This window comes from Mycteria americana, chromosome Z, assembly GCF_035582795.1.
Source record: "Mycteria americana isolate JAX WOST 10 ecotype Jacksonville Zoo and Gardens chromosome Z, USCA_MyAme_1.0, whole genome shotgun sequence".
Lineage (NCBI taxonomy): Eukaryota > Metazoa > Chordata > Aves > Ciconiiformes > Ciconiidae > Mycteria > Mycteria americana.
In genome coordinates, this window is record NC_134396.1 from 37,971,932 (window position 1) to 37,996,733 (window position 24,802).

A 24,802-nucleotide genomic window follows, 5' to 3' on the forward strand; every position below is an offset into this window, starting at 1 on the left:
TGGCTGACAAAACAGATTCTGGAGCAGTTTCAGTCTAAGGTTACCTTTCCATTTTTTTCTCTGAGCAGAAAAGAAAAATTATGTAAGCTAATGCTGGAAGGTAGATATTTAGATCAAACATAAGATATTTGAATTTATTCTCACATGGCTGCTAGCAGGTATACCCATGTATATTTCAACTTCTGCATTTCAAACCATCAACACCACCTCATCCAACCTATTATAACCCAGCCACATCTCTTGGAAATATCAGTAAATAGTTAACTAGTTAACAGAAAGAAATCAGCAGATTATTCCATGTAAAAAAACCTGCAATCATTTAAAAAGCTAACAGAATATGTACACATTCATTTTCAAGGAAACTAGGACATAGCTTTTTTTAATAACTGAACATTCAAAAGGTGTATGAAAATTAGCCAGGCAAACGTTTAAGCTCCCTGCCATGACTCCAGCTAGTCCCTCTCACTCTTTTCTCCAGCGCTCTGCCTCTTGGGCTGCATTTCTCTGGTCCTCGACGTTGCAGCTGGGTTACATGGTCTGGCAGTGCACCGATGTCATTGTGCAAGCTCCAGCGGAGAGCTGGGGCTCATGCCTCCAGGTATGCTCCAGGTACCTGGTACAAGGCATCTGATCTGTCTGTGCCAAGTGCCCAGGTTAGGATAGCAGGAGGTACCTGGTTTCTCTTCCCATTGCTCCTCCTGGGGTACACTGGGATGACCAGCCCTCCTGGATCCCCATAGATGGATCCCCATCCCTCCTGGGGTGACCCCAGAGATATCCCCAAAGCTGCTGCAGTGGGCCAGGTGAGGTGATGGGCCCCAACTCTGGCTCCAGGGCTGCACTTACACACCATGATAGGCACAACTGTGGGGTCATTGCATGGGACAGAAGGATTAGCTGGCAGGGGTTCCTGCAGGATATTTCAGGGGACAAGGATGTTGAAGTTGGTGACGTGTTCGGTGGCTATGGTCCCAAGGGTCACGAATGTATCTAAGACATGATGATTTCTTGGCATGCCACCAAATTGCAGCCTTCAAAACCTGCTGGGTAATATTTTTTTCACTGCTGCTCTCAAGACTGTCACTGTTCAGTGATGACATCCAGAAGGCGTATCCCAAGCCCACCCTCTCCTGGAGGAACTGGAAGAGAAATGTTTCGCTGTTTTTATTTTCGAGGACTATCCTTGGCTCGTCAGGCAGCTCCACTGCATACGCAGCAGGACTCTAGCTGCTGCGGCAAATGTACTTCCCATGTTTTGTCCAGTGGGACAGCACAGACAAGGAAACACATATTTATATGAACCTTCGCAAGGGTTTCTAACGATGTGTGGATTTTAAATTGGTGTAATGACTTCACACCGTTTGGTGAGTTAACTCAAGAGTTGCTGCTCTTATTCAAAAAGTAATTGGAAAAGAAAAACATTTAGAAAGTAACTCCACTTGGCTAGACGGTGTTAGCTGATGCTCCTCTTCTCGTAAACATGCTCTATGTCAAATGTTGTTTCCCAAGCAGAAAGCCCTAGTGCAAACAGGCAACATCTTGCTGCAACAGACAGGAGAAAAGGAGGTCATCACAGTCCTGGAGCTGGAGGTTATCACACCACCCCGGCACGCTGCTCTGTCTCTGCCCTGTCCCTGCAATGTCCCTGCTCACTGTCTGCAGAGCACGCAAGAAATCAGTGGCAAAAAAGCATACCTGCGGTCACATAAACACATAAACACTTTCACTCACAGTAGTGCTCTCATTATCTGGCCATCGGAGTCAGCTAAGGCTGAGACAAGAGAGATGTTATAGGATCCTGTCTGCCTAGCGCGTTCACGGTCCACTCTGGCTGGGAATGAGTTCCAGATGTTGGTGCACTACGAATGTGCCTCCAGCCCACGGCCCAACCCCTTATCGATCACACTGGACAATACTGGCACCGAGCGGGGGGAAGCGGTGGCTCATTCAGCCCAGAGGGTGTTGGTAGACTTCATTAGGGCAAGGACAAACTCTCCAAGGAAGCTGGTTGTGGAAAAACTCTATTTCTGCTGCAGGAGAAAAGTTTCTTATAATTAAAAAATGAACCACAAAAAAAAAAAAAACACACAAAAACCCAGGAGGTTAGAAAAATGCATGTGATCTACCTTGGAGCCCTTATATGAAATCTGTCTTACATAAGTGCCTTCTGAAAGAAACTGCTGTTAAAGGGTTAACTGTTAAAGAAAGGAAATGTTTCGATCTTTTTGTGTCAGCTTGCTTCTTTATGATGGTCCAGTTGGCAGAGATATAAAAGTCTGCATAGACATTTTGATTTTATATGGCATGGTTCAGGTTAGCTTAACTGCATGTCAAAGATTAGCTGAAGCAATGCTGAAGTAACCAGGATCCACGCCATCAAACCACCGTTTCTGTGCGCAGACAACTCCTGTTAAGAATTACGTAGGATTTTTTGTAGAAATTATGTCCTTGAGGTCTTCTTTCTTTTTGTGAACAACTTTTTAACACTAACATCTAGAATAAAGACTGGAATGAATTTTCTGTAAGAAAGACTGAACTCTTTCAACTGCATGTTCAGGCTCTGCCTACTGAAGAAAAAAATTTATTCTTCTAGGGACGATCTCCTTGCACCCCTTCTGGTTTTGAGCACATCTATACAACTGAATCTATTTCTCTCCTAATTTTTCTCCTGCAAAACCAGAAATTTCAATCTTCCTTTTTTATATATATAAACTGTATACAAAACCTTTTCTTTTTTTTTTTTTTTCCCTACTGTATAGCCCTGCCATAATTTCAAGCCTTTTCTTTGCAATACTACAATGTATAAAGGGATACAGATTCCCCTTTCAATTCATATCCCCATGCTGTTTTGGAGGGATTGATTTATTTTTTTCTGGCAAGCCATTTTTAATCATTTACTGTGGTGTTTCTGTAATTGTAGGGATATGAACGTATCTGCTGCAGAATATGTGTCACATTGTAGCCCACACCTATATGGACTGGCGAGAAGTATGCAGCTATACACTCAACTGGGTCAAGCTCTTGTTGGCACATGTATACTTATTTTGAAACTAAGACCACAGCCTAAAGGTATTTAGCAACCTAAAGTTGTAAATTGGACATCCTTTTGGATTTTTCAAAAGCACAGAGGCATAAATCTCCCACTAGATGCTTATCTGCATCATTAAGCCCCTAAATTACATTATAAACTTGTTGCTCAGGCTTTTTTTTTTCCTTAGCAAATTACTTACAAACCAGTCCTGCCTTTCCCTGAATGTATTACTTGCAAGTACTCACCAAATGCTTTGGCAGAATTACATTCACGCTTCAAGCTATTTGGAAAATGTTAATTTAATCTGCTCACTTTTTGTTATTCATGGGGCAGCCAGTCACCTAAATCACATGTTATCAATTCTGCCTTCTCACTGGCTGCCTAAATGTTTTTACCAGGAGAACTATGAGCATCAAAGACAATAAGCAGCAAAGCCCAGGTGATTTGCTGCCGATAGGAACTTGAGAATAATGGTTATTCCTGCTAAAATTCACAAAGACAATAAGCAGCAAAGCCCGAACTTGAGAATAATGGTTATTCCTGCTAAAATTCACTAAACTGGTAGTTGATCGCGGCATATTTGTGGCTTCCTTGTCTTTGCCTCTAATGTCACCACAAATCACAGCTACTGCACGCTTATCCACAGAAGTGTTTGCCAGACACTTTTCTTTTACTGTTGGTTGCTTCCCTTGACTGATGGTCCAATAAAGTCTGCATTGACAAACCTGGACACTTAAAATTAGTGCCTTATCCTGCGCTTTGGAATTGAAAGAAATATTTAGATGCCTGTATATACACTTAGAGGCTTAAGGACAGACTTACAAGCCTACTAGTAATTCAGTGTTGAAGACTTAGTTCTCTGTGTGTGCTGCATGGACATATATGTCAATTAATTCATTTTTAGTACCAGATTTAATTTTAAATTGTGGTCATTTCTTACTTTTTGAAATTGACCTAGATAATAAAAATGAACTACCATCCAGGTAACAGTTAGGACCAAAGCAGTGTTGACACTTTGTGGTAAGAAAGGTAAATACTTACTTCATGAAAGACCTGCCAAGCTCACAATTTCTGTGAAAACATGAGATTTTAGTAAACTAAGCAACAGGCTTTCTTTCACAAAAATAGCATTCTGGTAACACTTGGTTTTCTTGGGTGCTTTTCACCAGAATTGCAGCACTCTATTTTACAGAGAAAAAGAGTACTTTTGAAGAAGTGCTTGGAATGACTTGTCTCTTTTGACCAGACTGGAAGATCAGCACATATATTTTTGTCTGTTCTGTGGTTTTTCCAAAGACTACATCTATTTTTTAAATGTTCCAGGCTTGGTGCATCATTAAGATAACGAGCGCTCAGCTTCCCCAGCATCGTTCCCTGCCTACTCTGGCACAATATCTCCCTGCAAAAGCATCAGAAGCTTTGTTCCTCTGGATAAGGAGGCTAGGCCAAGAACAGAGGTGCTGGTCTTTTTACACTTGTCCTCCATAAACACACACAGGATTTTGCATCCTTCTGCTTTGTTTATTCTTTACAGACATTCGGGGGGGGATTTGTTTCGGGACTTGTTATGTTTTATGACTTACCTGCCAGCCACAGAATGACTGAGCTCCCTTACACCAGGGAATTGCTATGTCTGAGCTGATGGGCTTAAGGAAGTGAAGAAAATACAAATTGTTTTCTTATCCATTTACAATTGTCTGGGTGAACACGTCATCTTTCTGACAGAATAACATCACTTACAGAGAAAGTCAAGGGCAGCCATACAGAGGTAAAACAGAGCCATTAAGGCAAGCCAGGGGAGTGGAAGGGAACTTCACTTGTGCATATTCCTCATTTCCTCTTCCAAATGTTTTTTTAGTTCTTTAAAATTACCAGGCAGACCAGCTCTGCAGATTGGTCAGTTCAGAGCCTCTCTGTAAATCAGGTCCTTCATGACCACAGTGCAGAAACCACACTTCAGCCTAATTCAACAGCAGAAGGTTTGGCAAGTGCAGACACGGCCCATTTGCCAAGGGTCTGTGGTCCTCATCAAATCAATCACCACCACTGCTGGCAACATGAAGACACTCCTGCTTAAAAGAGGGCTGTGTCTGAGGAGCCCAGAGTCCAGGCTGTATTTTTAACCCAACCAAGACTGGTCAAGCTGGAAGTGGAGAAGTGGAGCAGCGTGGCTCTCCGCTGGTGCAGCGACTTCTGCTGTGGTTTGGGGATTTAAGGAGGGCTTCGATCTCTCACGCTCCCTGCCCCACATCACAGACTCTAATGTTACCACAAGGTAAGGACAGGAAACATTTTGATGATGAAGCAGTGCATCTGCGGTGAGAGCAGAACGCGAAAAAGAAACTCTGCAGTTCCGTGTCTCTGCAGAACACAGTGTCCCCCAGTGCCGGTACAGACCTCTGCTATCTTCACTATTCCTCACCAGCTGTGAGGAAGGTGACCTTTCTGTCCCTGTAAAGTGATGCTCTTACCAGAGCGGCCAGGCACATGAATAAGCTACATTTGGGCAAGCAGAAGTGTGAACTTCATACTGCTGCTTCAAGGTACCAAGCTGGCTTACCAGCTTGCCAGCCTCACGGTAAATGTGAGGTACACATTCCCTTTTTGCCTGAGGAGAAAACCACCCCAAATCACAGAGGGGTAAAACAGGTAGCAGGGCACGCAGTGGGCAGCTGTGTCCATGAGCCTGCAGGCTGAGTGCAGAGTACCCTAAATACCTGGCTATATTTATCTGCTAACATTAGATCCCTTCGATGTGGCTGCATGCTGCATTGTAAAGCACAACGCAGCAGAAAAACAGGCCACTAGCAATGCGTATAGAAAAGGTTTTGTTCGGTTTCCCTGGCTTTTCTTTACCTGCCTTGGTTCAAATTAGATGATCTCTACAGCTGTTGGCTTCATTCCATACCATACTACTGAGCTGCTCTCTAGAGATAGGTGTTTCCAAACCTCAAGTTATTTCCTTTAAATTTAACCTAAATTAAGGAGGCAGAAGAGGGAAAAGTGAGTTGTGGTCTCTTAGCAAAAAATCTGTCCATGTTCCAAATTTCCCAAGAGGTCTTTTTTTTAATTAAAAGGCAGCAGTTCTGGTGGGGAGAGCAGAGGTGCATGACAAAAGCTCTTCCCCAAGCCAGTACCTCATTTCTTTTGCTTCTTCATGCCGCTGCAATTCTAGAAAAGCCTCTGTTGCATGCTAACTGTCCTGGCTGTAACATCTGCACAGTGGGTTTAGTTTTTTTCCTCTAAAGCCTCACTTTTGGAGAGTGACCAGGCCAGCTAAAAAGGACAAAGCAACTCAGGAATACGATTTCACAGAAATCTTGGCAGAAGGTGAGCGTGGTCCTGCCAGGTTCCTCACAGGCTGGATGCCTGCAGCAGATCCAGAGGGAGCCCAGAAAGCCAGCCAGCTCCCTCCTTTCAGCCCCACACAAAGGCACCCCCGGGCTCCTCCCAGGCTTTCCGCCCACAGCCCTAACCCCACGCGGCATCTCGAGAGCAGTCAGTGAAAGCTGCCCACCTTCCCTGCCAAAGCACCAAGCAGCGTGAACAAGAAGGCAGCTGGAGGTGGAGGTGGAGGTGGAGGTGGCCAGCGCCTGCCCACCATCGCCACATCAGGCAGGTCTGACATCTCCTCTGGGAGAGGAGGAAGGAAGGAAGAGCCTTGCTCCCTGTGCTGTTAATGCGCTGCTAAGAAGACAACTTTAATGCCTTCACTCTTACAAGTTTAATGCCCGCTGAAGACCTTCCCTCCTGCTTGTCACTGGCTTGTTTTGCCATCTGTGTAAGAAATACAGGCCTCAGGAGAAAGACAACTTGCAATGTGCATCTACGTAAACTGATGTTGTCATCTACAGAGCTCCTTCTCTGGTTTCATATATATATATAGGCCATGTAGTGACTACAGCCTTTATTTTCACCCTGCTTTAATTCCACCCCGTAGTACAAACATTTACCGTGTAAATGTATTCAAACCACAATTTCCACTGCCCAACGCACACTGTGAAAATTTCCCCCTCCCCAGCATGTTTTAAGGTCACTTCCATCAGTTCAAACACTGATTATTCATTATATCAAGTATCCGAGCTGCTAGCTGATGACAGCCAGGAAACCATAAGCTGCCTTGAGGCTTGTCTTCCTATCAGCTCCTGCAGCTGGGCGATGTGGGATTTTTTTCCTACCATTGAAACTATTAGGTTGCTGCAGTTTGTTTGGTTTCAGCTTACCATAATTGCTGCCATTTCCACGGCTGATTTGGGCTATGTTTGAAGTTGACGTACAATACAAAGTGTGCTGCATGTGTAGCTGCTCTCCATGTGTCAAGAAATTAGAGAGGGAGAGTGTGTGTATATGTGCGTGTGTGCATATATATAAACATCTGCCATGTAGCTGTCTTCTACTTACTCATGTCTCTGAGGGGTTTACTCTACTAAAGGCAACTGAGTGTCTGAACTGCTCTCGCAGTGATAGTCATTCAGGTTCCTGCTACTGGGGACATTAATTTTGGTTGGGTGGGAGCAGACACCGCAGGCAGGGGAGAAATGGGATCAGTAGCTGAGGATATTATTTGATGTCTCTATAGTCACAGGCCACAAGTCTCAAAGATGTTGAACATGAAGGTGGATGTGGATGTGAAGCCATCAGGGCGGCACTTGTTCATGGTCCTGGGGCTCTCGTCCCTCCTTGAGGAACTGTAATTCAGTGCAGTCCCAGAGCTGCTCTTGCCACAGGCACCGAGGCCACCAGACATTTATGGCATGGGGACCTGGACAGAACCCTGGCCCACGGAAGGAAAGGCAACAGCTGGCATGGGAGACAGGGTGGTCCTTCCTTGAAGCTGCTGGCACAGGACCTCAGGACAACAGGATAAAAGCCCTTTCTTGGGTGAATCTCACTGCGTCTCAGGTCCTCATTTGTAACTGAAGGATAACAAAGCTGCTGCCCACTACCTTCTGCCACATTTGTGGTGCAAGCTCCTTCATGGAAGGACCCCATTCTAGTATATGTTGATGCATTACCCAGTGTGATGGTAAAAAGGCACTGATCACAACGGTGTTACACAGGCACCTGAAGAGTATCTGATGAAAAGGAGAATAGCGAAACATACGCAGTATATTTTCATTAATAGAAACGGGACAAATAAAAGTAAGGTGGATTAGGTCTCTTATTTTCCATTAATAAAAATATTTACAGTCTTTCTGCGAGTCTTACCTTCCTTATGCTGACCTACACTGACAACCATCAGAGTTTGTCTGTTTGAATCTCTGGGAGGTACTCATATGAGGCAGAGGACAGAGGAAGCCCAGAGCTTCTTTGAAACCATATGAGGACCAGAGGAGAAGGAAAGAGTGCTCATGGGTAGGAGGACATCTCTTTTCACTGAATCTCATTCTTTTTTTTAGCTGTCCCCAGCTTGCAGCACACCTGGGAGGCACAGTAGCATATCATCTGGCAAAAATAGGTATAACTGGATAGGGGATGGGAGAGAGAGGTGTAGAAACGTGGTATGTTGGACTAACTGTAGTGGGTGGACTGGAGGTGGTTTCTCATGTGTGTCCAAAAGCCCTGCCCATGGTAGTAATTGGATGCAGGCTGCCGTGTTTTGCTTCACACCCTGGTTTTCCTTGATGGGAAGAAACAGTTACTTCATGGCAAGTAACTTAGCCAGAGACAGATACTGCGCTGAAAACGGGGGTCCCACTGTCCCGGTGTCACTGGTGGGTGCGCTGAGCGTGGCTCCTCGTGCCTGGCACCCGCCAGCCTCACGGAGCGCACCAGGGCAGGACTGCTGGAGATGAACACGGCAAGCAGCAGACCTGCTTAAGCTGACAGCAGCTGTATGTATGTCTCCTCTGTGAGTGTAAAATCACTCAGACTCGGAGTACCAGGACCTGAGGACACGTGTCTTGGGTGTGTGCGGAACTAGCCCAACACCCGGCCTCCAGCCCTGGCCGAGAGCAGATGCCAGCAGAGGAGTGGAGGAACAGGACACGAGTACAAGAAACAAGCGGTTATTCCTCTGAGGTCTGGCCCTGGGCCCTTGAGCGACCACGGCCACAGAGCTGTGAACCCCAGCTCTGCCCCTGGAGGTGAGCTGTTTTGCCTCCCTCCATCCTTTTTCTGATAACTGGGATAACTGGGCCTTGGTCAAGTGCGTACTTTGATATCCACAGGTTAAATGCCACGCAGGGGCTGAACATCAGCGTAGGTCACAGTGCAGGCATGCAAAAACTCGGGGCCTGGCTTCAGACCAGTTCAGGTCTCCCAGGTGCATCCCCGCACTGCGTCACCCGCCACCACTCGCGTGCACGCCTGCGCCCCTGCCCCACAGAGGTGATCGACACCTCCCAGAGCCTTCCTCCCCATCAGCCCCCCGGCCCCGCGTCCGCTCCCTCTCTCCTCCCTGCTTGCTGATGCCCGCTCCTCCCCAGCCGCCCTGCCTCCCTCCGACATGAGCCTCCGCTGTCCCTCCGACATGAGCCTCCGCTGTCCCGGCAGCCTGCCTGGCAGGACCGGCCCGAGACGCCCAGGCGCGCTGATTACAGCCTGCTTCTTTTTGCGTGAAGCCCGAACAATGGCTAAGCAGCACCTCATGTAACCGTGTGAGTTTATTTTTGTTCCCGCCTGTGCTCTTACTCACTGTTTGTCAGGATTTGCTGGGTTGGAGAAGCTACGCTGACGGAGAGGTGTCTTTGGGAGAGCGAGGACTTGAGCCCAAACCCCCCTGGCATGAGGATGGGACTGGTGCTCCCCTGCCTGTCTTCCCCACTGCCCGGTCTCTGCTGACACAGCAAGGACTGGCATCGCCCGCCTCTTTAAAAAAACACCGTGGGAACCGAATGCAGGTGACAGCTACAGCTCTGCAAAACAGAACTGGTGGCTGTCTAACATGAACAGCATCACCTTTACCAGACCCTCCTTTTCCCCCACTCAGCGAATGGTTCATTTCAGCATGTCGTGATACACCACCTGAAGCCCTCTCTCCCACCACAACTGCAGGAGCCAGGCAGGAGTGCGATCCATTGCTAAGTATGTATTTTTAAAGCAAAGTAATAACACACCCTATGTAGGGAAAGGATTCAGTCCCTTACCGTGAGCAGCTTTTGCTGAGCTGAGTGAAAGAGCAGGTTGCAAAGCCTTTTGTTTTTCAGACTGACATTCAGACCATTTTTGCATTTTTGACCCGTTAGTCCTCTGTCCAGGCTAACACATTTTTGGAAGCACTACAGAGGGGCTGTAGACACTGTATTTGCTGACGCCGACCATAATCAGAAGCATTTCACAGGAACGACTGCTGGCAGCCGCAGTGCTGACTGTGGAAAAGCACAGTGAATGAAAAGAAGTTGCAGTAACAAAAGCCAAATTAAAACAACGACGAACACCCCACACACACATTTGCAATCATTTTGCCATTCACACAAGGCTCTGCTTCATGCAGCTCTCCTTCCCCACCATGTCCTCGCAGAGGTCCCTCCAAGCCCCATGCTCGGGGCTGAAACCTCAGCTGGGCACAGGGCGCACCAGCCAGACACAAATTCATATTAAACAGGGTGTGGGGCAGCCACCAGCCTACCGTGCAGATGTCCTGTAACAAGCCTGATAACATTCCCCCGTGTCACAGAGAAACAGCGATCTCCAGAAGCGTCTCATCGGCGGTTTCTCTGATTTTTTGCTGTTGCTGTTGTTGTTGGCCTTATGCTCATCCCTGCCCTAGGGCGGAGCGCGTGGGTCTCGCTCCACCAGCAGCACAGCCGATGGTTCATGGCAGCCACGGCCAGACCAGGCTGAGCACAGCAGCTAGGTCTGCAAGAGCACGGTTATACTGGTTTCCTGTTAAAAAAAAAAAAAACCAATAAAAATAATTGAAATATTTTCTTCACTGGAGAGGGAAGAGATCTTTTCTTTGCCTTAGCAGGAAGTGGTTGCAAAAGTAAATGAAGATTAAGGAGATTAAACTGGAGGGGACATTTTCAAGCCATGAAAAGGTGACATACTTAAGAATGGCCCTGCAACATTTTGTTCCAGAGAGAGCAGAGGATAAGGAAGTCTGATATCTGAGGACAGGTTCCTCAGATAAATTTATTTCACCGTTTGTGACTCTAAAGTCTCTTCATTCAGGGGACAAAAAGAAGAAATAAAATCTGTGTGATGGGGGGAAACAGACTTTGTAAAGTCCTACGTCTGAAGAAGCTAAAAACCACATGTTGAATGGAGGTAGGGCATAAATCATTTTTGCACTGATATAATTGTTTGAGGGAAATCCTACACCTCTTCTTACATATGCCCGTACATTCACACAGGTTTTCTTCGAGCAGCAGAACCGAGGTAAAATCCACCCAGGCATTAGGATTTTACAGCAAAAGGGCTGTTCAAAATAACAATCCCAATGAACCATCTCAGAGGGACCTACACATTTTTTCTTGATCAAGTAATGGTTTTTTTATGAACATCAAGGTTTTTTACATCCACCTTCGTTAAGAAATGAGCATAATAGGCCCAAAGGAGTGTAAATAAATATAAAGCAGTCTGGAGTTTCATGTTAGGAGCTAAAAGGAAATCTAAGGCTTACCTCAACCTGATAACACATGTTAAAACTACGATTGCAACATTAAAATGCAATTTAATGTTACCCACAAGTTACATAATACAGGGAGACCAACCTGGAGCAGAGAGCTTTAAACGGGGAACGGCAGGGGAGAGAGGTGGTGACGCACAATCACCAGCGGAGTTCATAAATTAGGATTAGAGAGTAAACCAATGCGGGCAATGCTGTGGTGGATGTCTGTTATGGACCGCCTGGTCATAAAGAGGCAGATGAGACCTTCTTTGGTCAACTGGAAGAAGCCTCTTGTCTGCAGGCCATCGTCCTCATGAGGAACTTCAACCACCCCAATAATATTCAAGAGAATAATGCAGTGGGGCACAAGCAGTCCAGGAGGTTTCTAGAATGCGTTGATGTCAACTTCCTGGCACAGGTGATCGAGGTGCTGATAGATGGAGATGCTCTGTTGAACCTCATACTTACACGAAGGAAGAGCTGGTTGGGAATGTGAAGGTCAGCAGCAGCCTTGGCTGCAGTGACCATGAGATGGTCCAGGTGGAGTGCAGGATCCTGAGAGGAGGGAGCTTTGCAAAAAGTCTGGATAAGTGATGGGTCAGGGGGATTTAACAACATATATAAACACCTGAGGTGAGGAATTAAAGGAGATGGAGCTCAGTGGTGCCCTGTTGAGAGGACAAGAGGCAATGGGTACAAACTGAAATGCAGGAAATTCCACTTAAAAACAAACAAACAAACAAACAAACAAAACACCTTCTTTACCATGAGGATGATCAAACACTGACACAGTTTCCCAGAGAGGCTGTGACATCTCGATCTTGGAAATATCAAAATCCGTCTGGAGGAGGCCCCGAGCAGCCTGCTATGGCTGACCCTGCACGAGCAGAGGGGGTTGGACAAGACAACTTCCAGAAGTGCCTGCCAGCCTCAGCTGCTCTGTGACTCTGTAACACATCTAAGGAAACCTTTTCCATAGTAAGACAAGATCTCACTTCCTGGAAAACAAAAGTTGCCTTAAATGGATCTGATGTAAATCACTTTAAATATCATTTGTTAAAAGAGCACAGTTGTGCAGTTTTGCAGGATAGCAAGAATGCAATCTTTACTCACTAATAACATCTAATGAATTCCCATAAACCAGCATGGAAAATTGCTTCTTACCAGTGACAGAACTGCAAAGATCTGAAACAACAAGGTTATACTCGTGGCAGAGTCATTAGAAATTACTATTGGAGGGATCCCCTAATGGCTCCACTCGCAACCTCTCCCATTTGTATCAGGTTGCACATTCTCCCTTGAGTAAAGTCTACTGGCATAGACTGGGCTGTGGAAAAAAATATATTTTTAGTATGAACGACTCAACATTAATAGAGTTAAGAGTTTCTGAATTCAGCATGAAAACACATTAGATCAGGCACTGGTGACAAATCCTACTTCTCCGATGTCAGGTGGATTGAGTAATGTCTGGAAAGACTACGATTCTAAAACGAGCGTCTGGACATGTCAAAACAGTTTAAATATCCTTTCCAGAGTGTGCAAAAATGAAGTTAACTATTCACTGTGTTTAAAATGTTCTTCATACCCCAATGAAGCTATTACTTTCTGTATTGTAAACCTTTCCATTTTTTAATATGAATGCTCCCAGTAGCCAAAGCTTGTTTAACGTAACAATAACTTGAGGAAAGAGGTATGAAGTAAACACTTTTTTTACCTGCTTTTTTAGTAGGACAGAGGTGGTTTTTAAACACTGAAGTCAGGACACTTTCTTTTTTGATCTGCATTTGTTATACGCTTACGATAGCATTACTGAATATTGCACTGGTCAGGAGAGCCTGGACAACAAATACGGTTTTATTCCCTGGACTTACCTGTACTTGGATGAAAGCTAAGCTACCTTTGATCAAGTGAAGCCTAAGCTGGAATACAGGTAATAAAAATGTGTTGAATTTTAGTTCACACCAGTACAAACAACATGGAGAAAACCAATCACAGGCTTCTAGGAGTGTAATTAATTTCCCAGATTTCAAATGTCCTTGTTTGGACATATCAGACTCTCACCTCCCTCAGAGATCTAACTTTTCTGTTTCCAGAAGCAGTGTTGGCATCTGCCTGGATGGCTTCACCATGACTCCAGGAGACCCCTGGCGCAGCCAGTGCCCTTGGAGTATATGTCTTTCAGTTGAACCTGAATATTCACCAGAGTGTTAACAACAAAATTTTGAGAGTCTGACTTCCAGAACATCTGCAGATCCAGTCTAAACGGCTTGAGTTTTACTGAGCTGTTTGCATAAATAGTGAAAAAGCAGTTTACAATAGTTCACATGATTTCAAGAAACACAGCAGATAAAAAATAGTGTCTAAGTTTTTAGTTATTCAGTTCTGTCTTGGTGACGGCTTTTGATTTGTTACTTTTCCTAATTTCTTTGTTCTTCTATTCACTGCAAAGGCATCCTGCCAAAAATAAAAATCCCCAACCTCCCTTCCTCCCCCCAAACAACAAAAAACATTTTAAAGCCACAGGACTAGTAAGCATTATAATTTAACTGTATGTGGCAGTGGCAACTCCTCAAACAGCTGTGTTTTGAACATCTCAATGCTCTAGAAATAATCTGCAAGTATATCAAGAACACTGCTGCTACATGAAATCTTGCACACACTTCTCATTCTCTCTTCACTCTTCCCCATTCTCTCATGTGTATATTTGCGTAAAACAGGTTAAGCAACCTCGGAGCATATGAAAAATATATGCACTGATTTTAGCTCCCCTACCTAGACTTTTTTGTTCATTCTGAAAAGATGTGAAAGACCCCACTCTAACATTCCTTTTAATGAAACATCAAGCATTCTGGTCTGCAGTAAATCTTCTCCCCTCCAAAATCAATTTCTTTTGCATTTTTGACATACGAAGCAAAGCTGAAACAAAATGTTGTTGTTGCTATCATGTTTTAATCAACACGTTTACTGTATTGTCAGTTTCTCAAATGGAAAAAAAAATTCAAAGCCAAATTTATATGATTTTAAGACTGCTACGGAGCCAAGACTCACTTATTCGTAACTCACTTTTAGTGATTTAAGCTCTATTCCAGAAGACTACTTAAATATTTGTCTGTGTGCTTTGAATAGTTCAACCCAGTAAAAATATGAGCAATTTTCCCCTCCTGAATCTTTTTTTTCTTTCTCTTCTAGTTTTAAGATTCAGAGTTTTCATCTCATAGAGGTGACAAAAAGCAGGGCATTGTAAAACGTACACAGAACACTGGCTTATAGGAAGAAATTATGTAAAGAACTTCTGTTCTTTATCTTCCCTCACAAGAAGGTTTATATGAAATTGAATGATCAGAATGGTACTGAAAAAAAAATATTCACACAAGATGGGATTAAACCATGAGATCTGTTCCCATAGACAGACCCTAAAACACAAAATGTAACAACTTTCAGAAAGGGCTAGATGCTTATATAAACTTTGAAAACATCAAGGACAAGCATTTTGGAAGACGTATTAAAACATACTCTCCAGAGCTTAAGCAAAACTATACTATCAGTAATCACAACGATCCCTCGTCTGCAAGTTTCTTACACTTTCATCTGAAGCATCTGGCACTGACAGCTCTCAGATGTGGGATGCTACACTAGATGGATGATGGACATAATCCAGTATAACAGTCTACACATTCCAGTTTCACTGTATAGAGGCTACCAGGGCTTTTTCTCCTCCATGTAGAACCTAAAATTTTCCCTGACAACCTTCTTCACTGCCCTGTCTCACAACAGAAACAACACAAAGCAGATACTTACAAGAATAACATTATAAAGCACAGAGTGCAATACTACCAGTTAAGTCAATTATTATACCCTTTATACCCTTTTCTTCTTTAAAAGAGATTTTCATTATGAAGAGCAGCTGTGAAAAGCAAGGGTTAATTAGTCAAATTTTATTCACCAATACTACGTTAAAAAGAATAGAAAAATCAAATTATTTTCTACAGATCTTACTCCTGCAATCTCTGCTTGCAGAAGAAGTTCTTTCAAGCAATCTTTTTCTTTTTTTTTTAACACCAAACTCTTTAGAAGCAGCATTTTAACCCAATATCAATTTTTAAACTTCAGGGCCCGATTATCAGCTGACGTGACTCAACACGCCTGTGTTTACCTCACTAGAGCCATCACAAACCCAAAGGATCAGTAGGAAACTCCAAAGACCCCTGGTCCCTGTCCCACCTGAACGGTAAGAATGAGTGAAGGACATCATTCCCAACATGTGCTTGTCTAAGCTCTTTTTAAAGGTGAAACGCCAGCCCATGATTTCACTCTCTCACGCCAGCTGTCTTGGTGACTCTTCCATTGCTTCACGGTCCCTGACACCCTGCTGAGTTACAGGAAAGCAGGGTCTGGGGCAGAGCAACAGTGGATTTATCTGAGGCTGCAATACTTTTTGACAGCCTAATAAATGTTTCCTTGCCTGTTTTAATGATGCCAATATTTCCTAATCCCTTAATAGAACTGTGTAAAAAAACCCCTAAATATTCAATTTTCTGAAGCACATCTGGTATGATCCTAAAATTTAAATACACACTTGGTGAACTTAATTGAAAGCCTCGCCTTCTCTAGTGACACACACTTTCTGTCTGCTGCAAAAGAAAAGGTGGAAGTCTCTCACAATACAGTATTATTCACAGACCTCCAGATCTGGCTTATCCTGTCCTCAGTAATATTACACACATCAGGACGCAGATCAACTATAAAGCATTCCTTAGGACAATTGCTGCGACCAGCAGCTGCTTTTTAAATAGAAAATTAAGGTTATTCCAGACCTTCCCTCAGACATACAGAAACGAGTTACTTAGCACTGCATGGCAGGGAGGCACACAGTTATGTGAGATGCCTGGGAGAGCAAGAGAGCACGGTACAATGCTGGGAATTTAAAAAATGCCTCAGAGATATGGTGGAGGCTGCTCAAGTATAGAAACAGGCAGTTGTGAAGTAAATGTCACTATTTTTTACTGGGGGCGAGACAGCTCTCCGCAGTGCTGTGGGGATGGGCTCCGCAATGCACGAACGTGAGGGGCTGATGGGGGACAGGCTGGCGTGGCGATTGCTGTGACACAGGGACCCCTCTGCCCTCGGGGCAGTTTGGTCGGGTCCTATAAGTTGAACATTTTGGTGTCTTTTACATTAGTGCTTTAGGTAGGGCCAGGAGAGCACCGCCACTTCCCAGCCCTTGATTCACCATGGCAAGAGCAGTCCCAGAGGGCACCAACTGGCTTCTTTTTGGGTAAAGCTAGACCAGCAGATGCATCCCAGGAGGACACCTAAAGCACTCCAGCCACTGCTCTACACTTTGTCCAAAGCAAAACCCTCCAAGCACATAGTTAGTGGGCCTCTGCACCACCAGTTTCACTCTGCTGGTCTGCTCTTCCCACGTTGCACTACTTGCAGCTGCGGGAAGCTTGTCAGCCTGCAACAGTCCAGGCAGTAATGTGAATTTACAGAGAACTTGGGTAGGCAAAAGGCTAGTCCTCATTCACCATTATCAGCACTGATTGCTACATCTTTGGTAGCATCAGCAACTGAGACACAAGAAAGATGAGCAATGATATATTTTTGCTACTTATGAGTGGTCCATAGCTGCCCATTGATTGACCTCCAAGAGAGGCTTGTGCTGCTTCACAGCCTGCAGTGTGGTGCAGTTTAAAAGTACATTTTAGCCCTCACCTCAAAAAAGTACCATTTGGCTTTTTCAGATAGACAGTGTAATTGAACCAGATGAATGTGGTGCTGCTGCTTTGAGCAGAAGCTGCACTGTGCAACAACCTGTGGTCTCCTTCCCCCTTCTGCAGGACAATGCAAAGAATAAGTTTTACTTCTGTTTCTCCCTGGTGTCATTTTAGTAGGTCTTGTGCAACAGCACGATGTTGTTGCTACAGTTTTTCAGCATTGCAGGGAGATGTTTAAATTTTAAAGCCATGTGGTCATTTATGAAAACAACAGTTCCTTTTGTATTTTGCCATAATATCTTTCACATTTTCTTTTGCACATATGTCCCTTCAAAAACAACTCAGTACCAAGCGTATCTCAGCTGTCAGTATCCATTTAAAGATATCCTGCTTGAGAATATCAGGATGTGCATGGTGCAGTATATTCAGACAAAAACCCTCCATATCCTTTACACAAGAATCATTTTTGGCCTCCCTTTTTGTCCCTCTCTTCCTCTTCCCTCCCAAAATATGGACCATAGGGTGCATATCTTGTTACTCAGTGCTACACAAAGGTAAACTCTGCATTTCCTCTCCAAGCACCTGGAAGCTGGCCAGCCCAACCAGGACTTCAGCTGAAACCAACTGGGGAAAAGCTGAATGAACCAATTACAACAGGAAATAATACAGAGGAAGCCCGCATCTATCAGTATTAATTGTAAAAGGGGGTTGTTTTTTAGGAGAGGAAACTGATGAGCTGGACAAAGAGCAGCACGGCGGCGCAGGCAGCTGCCAAGGCCCTGACCAGCAGTTGGGAAAGCAGACGATGGGAAAGCAGAGCATGGGGACGGATAGACTCTGCCTCCGGGTAAGTGCAGTGCAGTGACTGATGACGGCACTCCTATTCATTCCGAACTGTTACTACTGTAGCCCTCCACCACTACTATATCCCAATGGCTGGCACGTATACCCCTGGCTTTTATCAGTAACGTGCCAAAACACACCGTCCCTTCTAAGGTCTCCCCACTGAAGCAGAAACAATGGCCAGAAGTATCTCTACTGCACGTGCATTGCTTTATATCTATCCTTTTCAAACTTGCAGTGAGCCACAGGCATGGAGAGGGGCTCCCATAATTTTTGCTTACTCTGCATCCCCCAGGGAAGAGTGCCGCAAGAGCCTGCACCAGTCCCCACCTTGCTGCAGATGGTCACCTAGCTTGCACAGGGCTGCTGCGTGGCACCAGGTGAGCACGGCAGCAGGTGCAGGAGGATGCTGAGGAAGTGGGCAGGGAGAGGCTATCCCAATTCAAGCTGACCCAAGGCACAGGGGAGAATAATGAAAACCATGTAGAGACCTGGCCCAAATCACTGTCAGGGACAAACGTAGACCAGATGGCGCATCTTGCTGGGCCAGGATGAGGATGCTGTGCCCTTTCCTCAGCATCTGTGAAACCATTCAGCCCAAAATGAGAAGAACCTTTACTCTACTTTAACATATCTGTGTTTCCATGATTGCATCTTTTTAACTATAAACATTTCATGCTTTAAAGATTTAAGGAATGATCGTGTTACACTGACAGCCTTCTTTTAAGGAAACCCCATAAAATACCAGTATGTTTAGTTCTGCCTAGCTGTCCTGTTGTTACTTTGAAATAGCCAGTATCTCTACTGAACAGTCGTCATCTTCTCTCACACAGGGCTGGACATAAAAATGGACTCATCACAAAAATAAATTACAGATTATTTTTGCAGAAAAAATGTTAGTTATGTACCCTTGCAATCAGCTCCATTAGGTTTTCATACTCCCTCTACCCCTTGCTTTCTCCCTGCCTCCCTCCCTCTTTTCAAGAGAAATTTTTCAAGCAGTAAATGGCAGGATTCCAGGGGTTATGTTACTGCCAAAAATTAATTTAAAAAACAAAAGAGCTGGGGGAAAAAAAAAAAGGAGTAGTGGGAAATGCATTCCCTCTGCATCTGGGACGTTAGATCTTGGCAGTATAACTGATGGCATTTTACCTTGAAAATGGCTCTCCCTCCTCTGTCTCTCCTGTCCACCAGACACGGCTGATTGCACCGAGCTTTTGCTTTTTTCTACTACAAGAAGAGACATAAAGCTTCACTTCTGCAACTGCAGCTTGCTGGCTTGTAAGGAAGAGATGCAGTCTTGTGTAAAATCTGGTTCACACACTCTCTGTAGGCTTTACACGCTATTCATTTAAGGTAGTGAGATCATGGCTGAGAAGTGACTTGGAAAACTAGCTTTTAAGAAGAAGATTTTGAAAAAAAGAAACTGGATCTGTTTATAGGAGGGTTGGTTCTGCCACTATGTAGTGGAGTGGATACTTTCAACAAAATTACTTCTGTTTATTTTTACAGCCTTGTCCTCATATCCATTAAAAACCAGTGCCTTTCACAGCAGCGCTCTGGGACAAGTCTAAAACAAATAGGTAGGAGCTAACTCTGCCCGTAGCCTCAGCTGAGCCTGGGAAAGGCCCAGCACGCCAGGGCAGACCCACTCCACTGGGCTCATGGGGTGTCCCTAACATCATTAGCAACAACTCATTAGAAAGATGTTCTGTACCCTTGCTGCCCTTCTCTGGCTCTTTTCCAGTTCTCCTGCACCCTTCGTAATACGAAAGAACGAAAACAACTGAGAGACTTACGGATTTAAGTGAATGGCAAAATGATGCTCTTTGTTTTGTTTTCTTCCCTAATAACTGCTACTATTTTATATGCTTCCTTGACCTCTGTTAAGTATTGAGCTGATATTTTCATGGATGTCTTGTGTACCCGCAATCTCAATCCTGAGTTGTAATGGTCAACACAGAAATTGCCATTTAACAGGCTAGTTTAAGACCATTTTTTCCCCCATTTGTATCATTTTATTTTTATCTGCCTTGAATCCATCCAGCAGATCGTTCTACAACTCTTCACAGATGCCCTCCATCTTTGCTGGTTTGAGTAATTCAGTTTCATCAGCACATTTTCTTATGTCGCTGCTCATTGAAGATAAAAGGTCCCACCACAGATCCTCATTTAATCCCCCTCCTGACCTCACTCTGCTCCAAGAATTGGTGATTTATTCATACTTCCCATTTCTTACCCTTTATCAAGTATTTATCCATGTAAGGATCTTCTGTCTTATGTTAGGTTCCTTAAAAGTTTTTGGTGAAAAAGTCTGTAAAAAGCCTCCGTAAAGCTAACAATAATCAGCCAATGGGATGACTCATACCCATGTGCCTCTAAGCCTCTTTCGAGAATGCTATCAGGTTTGTACGGCCAAGCTTCCTTTTACAAAGGCCATGTTGACCCTCCCCAGACTGGGGATTACTCAAGCATCCACCAGTTTTATGGAGTGTGCCCCACTGGTAAATCTATCTCTGCTCTTGAAAGGCTAAGAAATCAACAGGCCTTTGAACACACATTTAAGTTCAATAAATTAGAGTTTTCCAAATCCAGAGCTGGGAACAAGGGCCAAGGCTGGAATCTTCATGGGAAAGTCCTCTTGGTTTAACCTCTTCTGTACTTCCAGATAAGTCTCTAAATCCTTCCTAGCTCTGCCATGGCACTCCAGCACAGAAAGGAGGGGTGGCTGGCCAAGAGATAGGTCCCAGGCTGTTTAAAGGGCAAACTCTACCCAACAACACTTGCAGAATGAACAGCAAAGCATTTACATGATGAGGCCCTTGAGAAGCGTCCTGGAAGCAAAATCAAAACCAAGCTGCCACGTTCTGCATCGGTACTTTCCAGATAAATCTAAGAAGTAGCCTCATATTGCATTATTGAAATAGTTTTGCATATTGAAATAGTATTGCAATAGTCTAATCACCAGTGACACTTGCAAAGGTTGCATCACAATGCACTCGTTATAACTTCTTAGCAGTAATTAAATGCAAAACAGGGGACCTGGCTTTCTACTTGGTCTTCCTGGAGCACAACCAGATGTTGATTGTCCACAGATGGCCAGCAAACCTTCCCAGAAGTCAGAAATGCTTCTCCTATGATCAAGGGCTGCAGATTTACATTCAGGAGTTATTAATCTTACTCATTACTTACATTATGGCTGTCTTTAAGACCTCACCTGGAAATCAGAAATCAGGTCCCCATCATTTTCTCTCCTGGTCGAAAACAAAGTAAGAGACAGTCCTTGCCTTGAAGGGCTCAAATACCCACTTACCATGGAGACACATTTACTTCATGTCTCTGAGAGATATTTTATGACTGTATTTTCATATTTGTTCCTGACTCGCCACAAGAGTCTCTCTCCATGACGATATCTCACATCTCTGTTTTCCCTCAGGATGTTAACAATGTAAAACTTTTTAGGTGTGTTTGGTTTTTATCCACACTTTTTTCCTTTATTACTTTTTCCCCAACTCTCAGATCCATAATTAAATCCACATTATTAATAAAAGCCACTCGGTCCTTTTTTTCAGCTAAAGCACACAAAACAAGGGTTTAACTCTTCAGTAGCACACTTGGCTTCTTGATGCTCTATCTGCAATGCATCAGCTTTCCAACTCTAATAGGACAAAGCTCAAACTTCTGTGTAATAGGTCTTCACATAGCAACAAGCAAATATTTTTGTCAGTGGAAGAACAGTGGATACAAGGAAAACAAATGAAAGCTGAGCCCTGACTCCACCAACTTGAGGATTTCTTCCCTGAATCTACCTACTAATAAAAAAGAACCAGAGTAGTGCAATGCCTCCAAAGAGACAAACTGCTCCAAAGAGCATTTTCTGACACTTGCTGAGCTACAGAATTAGAGTAAGAGTGAGCTTTTCCAAAGGGTGTGCCTGATATTAAACTTTGAATGTTTGAGGTCATTGTATCGATCCTGAGCTTTTAGCATTTCTGAAAACCAGATGCCTTTGTAAATACCAAAATACAGAGAAGTAACATAAAATGTAGATACCCATCTTCCAAACTGGCTACATGGGATACCCATCTTTCACAAATATTCAAATTCTCTTCCTTTTTCTTGAATTCCCTACAGCACTCTTCCTTTCACCTCTGTCTCCATCCGGCCCCCTCCCCTTCCAACAGTAAGCTGTGTCCTTGAGCCAGGGGGTCCGTGCTGTGCCACGCACCGCGAGGTCCCAGCCTTTCTAACCCTCCCACCTGGGAGCCAGGACATCTCAAAAGCCACAAAGGCCCCCCTCTCCCCCTCACTTCCATCAGCCTCAAAAGTGACATCTTCATAGTTTCTGGGGAAAGCAGCTGTTCCAGGACAACACTCCCATGAGGGAGGCACTGCCTCAGCCGGCTCTGCCAAGTCCTTTGAGGATCGTGGAGATTAACACTGAGACATTGAATACGACTTCGTATTTCATGGGCAGCCAACGTAATGAGTAACAAACCATGATGACACTTACTTGGCAACTGATGTCGCCCAAATGGAGGGCTGCTCCACATGAAAGCTTTCTCCATGCGGCAATGCTTACTTCTAGGAGTAATTGATACCGCTACCTGGGGGCACAGACCTGGTGCGCAGCACCGATCTCTGGGTAAGCGGGGGCACCAGCAATCACAGCTGGAGGAAAGCCTGGAGGAATTTCCTGCTGTTGCTGTCCTGAGTCCCTTAGCAGCAGATTGCAGGAGGTGGCTGCGGCCCAAAGAAAGACACTGGGGAAAAAAAGTAAATAAGGTCATTGTGTCTGGCGTATCTTCACAGTGTTCTCCTTTTCCATCTGCCTTTCTCCACCGTTACCCACAGCCAGGTGCTGGTCCCAACTGTGTGAGAGGAAATGGTAGGAAGTTGTGTGTCCTCTATTTTAAGAACATGGTCGGCCAGACATGGCAAAGCATTTTCCTAAATGTAACCGTAGCGGAGCACACTGTTTTTTAGTTATTCCTCCACTTGCATTTGAAGAGCATTTGGGCCACATTCTCTGCTCCAACTACTGATTACTGAGTATTTTAAGATACAGTGATTGCATTACACAGCATTTTCTGTACACAAGCCCAGGCTTACAGTGAAAAGACCCTTGAAAATTATTTCCCCTATCATCCTCCCCTTGAATTCTGCAGCATTTTTCTTTAAAACAAGTGACAAACTCATTTATCCATGGTCACACTGATATAGTGGGGAGGAAAATTAGCCACAGCATAGCTGGTTTTCTTTGAAATTTATTTCAGTGGTACTCACACTACCTGTACATAAAAAAGAAAGGCGTAAAATAGGGGACTCACAGGATCCCTAACAAAACCTTTCTAGTATATATCAAACCAGAATTGTGGGACTCTTATACCATTTTTCTTTTATACCACAAACCACAAAACAGAATTTTCCCCTCTAAAGTCACAAAGGGAGGATGGATAATTAAGTATACAAAAAAGTGGCAAAGAACATGTGCAAATAGTGATGCCACCCACATCCACAACGCAGAAAACGATGTCTGTAACCCTGAAGAATAAATACCACACACTTTTGTTTTCAGAGCTGGCCTGTTCCTCTATAGGAGCATACAGAGTCCTCAGAAATAAATAAAAAAAAAAAGGGAACCACAGTGGGCATCAGCACCTAGAAGAAAAAGAGAGAGCAGACAGACTGACAGTCCAAAAAGCCGCAGCAGGACTGGCTGGCTGTCCCAAGCACAATACGTCTGAAAGGGAGAAGCAGTCCTAAAGAGAAGATGACGTGGGATGACACATGTTTCATTTTATATGCCTGATTCCCCAGGCGTTTCAAAACAACTCAGACACTGCTACCAGCATGTCTTTAATCCTGTCAGCAATGGTTTGGCCTGCTTACCATTTGCTTTCATAGAAAATGAAGCATGTTACAAATGCTCCCCTCCACATTTGCTCCTGTGAGATTTCTTTTTAAGGCCTAAGTGCCTCCTGCAGATCTGTAGCACAGGCAGATAGAAGTAGCATTAAGGTGTGGTATAACGACCTTAAAAGTGCTTTCTGCTTACATAGCTTTTTATTTTCCTATGGTATTGCCAACCAAGCATCAAAGAGCAGAGATAAAAACCTCTGCTCCTTGAATTCCCAGCATGTTCCTCCCTGTCTCATTACAGACGCTGTTGAAGGACATGATAAAGCTGAGGCGACCTGCTTCAGTCTTGTCCATCAGCACAGGCACAACTGGAAACAAGCCCTCCTGAAGCAATGTCAGCACCTTCATTGACAGCAAGCGTAAACTAAGCAAGGGCAGAAGGCAAAACACCAGTCCTATTTTGTGTCTGAGAAACCTCTTTGCCTCTCTCTTTTGCCCCCCTTTTCCACATGTGATGCAGTTGCCAGCAGCGCGCATCAGTGCGTGCTGAAAACCGGACTGCCCATACACCCACCATGCCCTGTGCCTGTGCCAGTGCTTACAGAAAAGTTATTTTGTGCACTGGTGGTGGAAATGTGCAAAAGGTTTGAGAGCTGGGCTAGATCCTCAGCTGGCATTAGTGCTTGAGGTCAATGGGAAGGCACCGCTGAGCATCAGCTGAACCCAGGACATGGCAATACTTCAAACGAGGGATGCCAACACTGATGCTTTCTCTCTTTCCTACACACATGCAAA

General features: G+C 44.4%; 1 long non-coding RNA gene across 4 annotated transcripts in view; it reads right to left on the bottom strand.

Moving 5' to 3' along the window:
* LOC142402726 (uncharacterized) overlaps nucleotides 1–24,802 on the bottom strand; it is a 76,194-nt gene that overhangs the window by 25,199 nt on the left and 26,193 nt on the right. For 2 of the 4 annotated variants that reach the window (XR_012773460.1, XR_012773457.1), the window contains 3 exons: nucleotides 10,602–10,858; nucleotides 10,120–10,341; nucleotides 764–1,542 (listed from right to left, as the gene is read on the bottom strand). This is a non-coding gene — a long non-coding RNA (uncharacterized LOC142402726). Of the gene's footprint in view, nucleotides 1–763; nucleotides 1,543–9,504; nucleotides 9,889–10,119; nucleotides 10,342–10,601; nucleotides 10,859–24,802 lie in introns of those variants that run through there. The other 2 variants (XR_012773459.1, XR_012773458.1) reach the window with 2 other exon arrangements.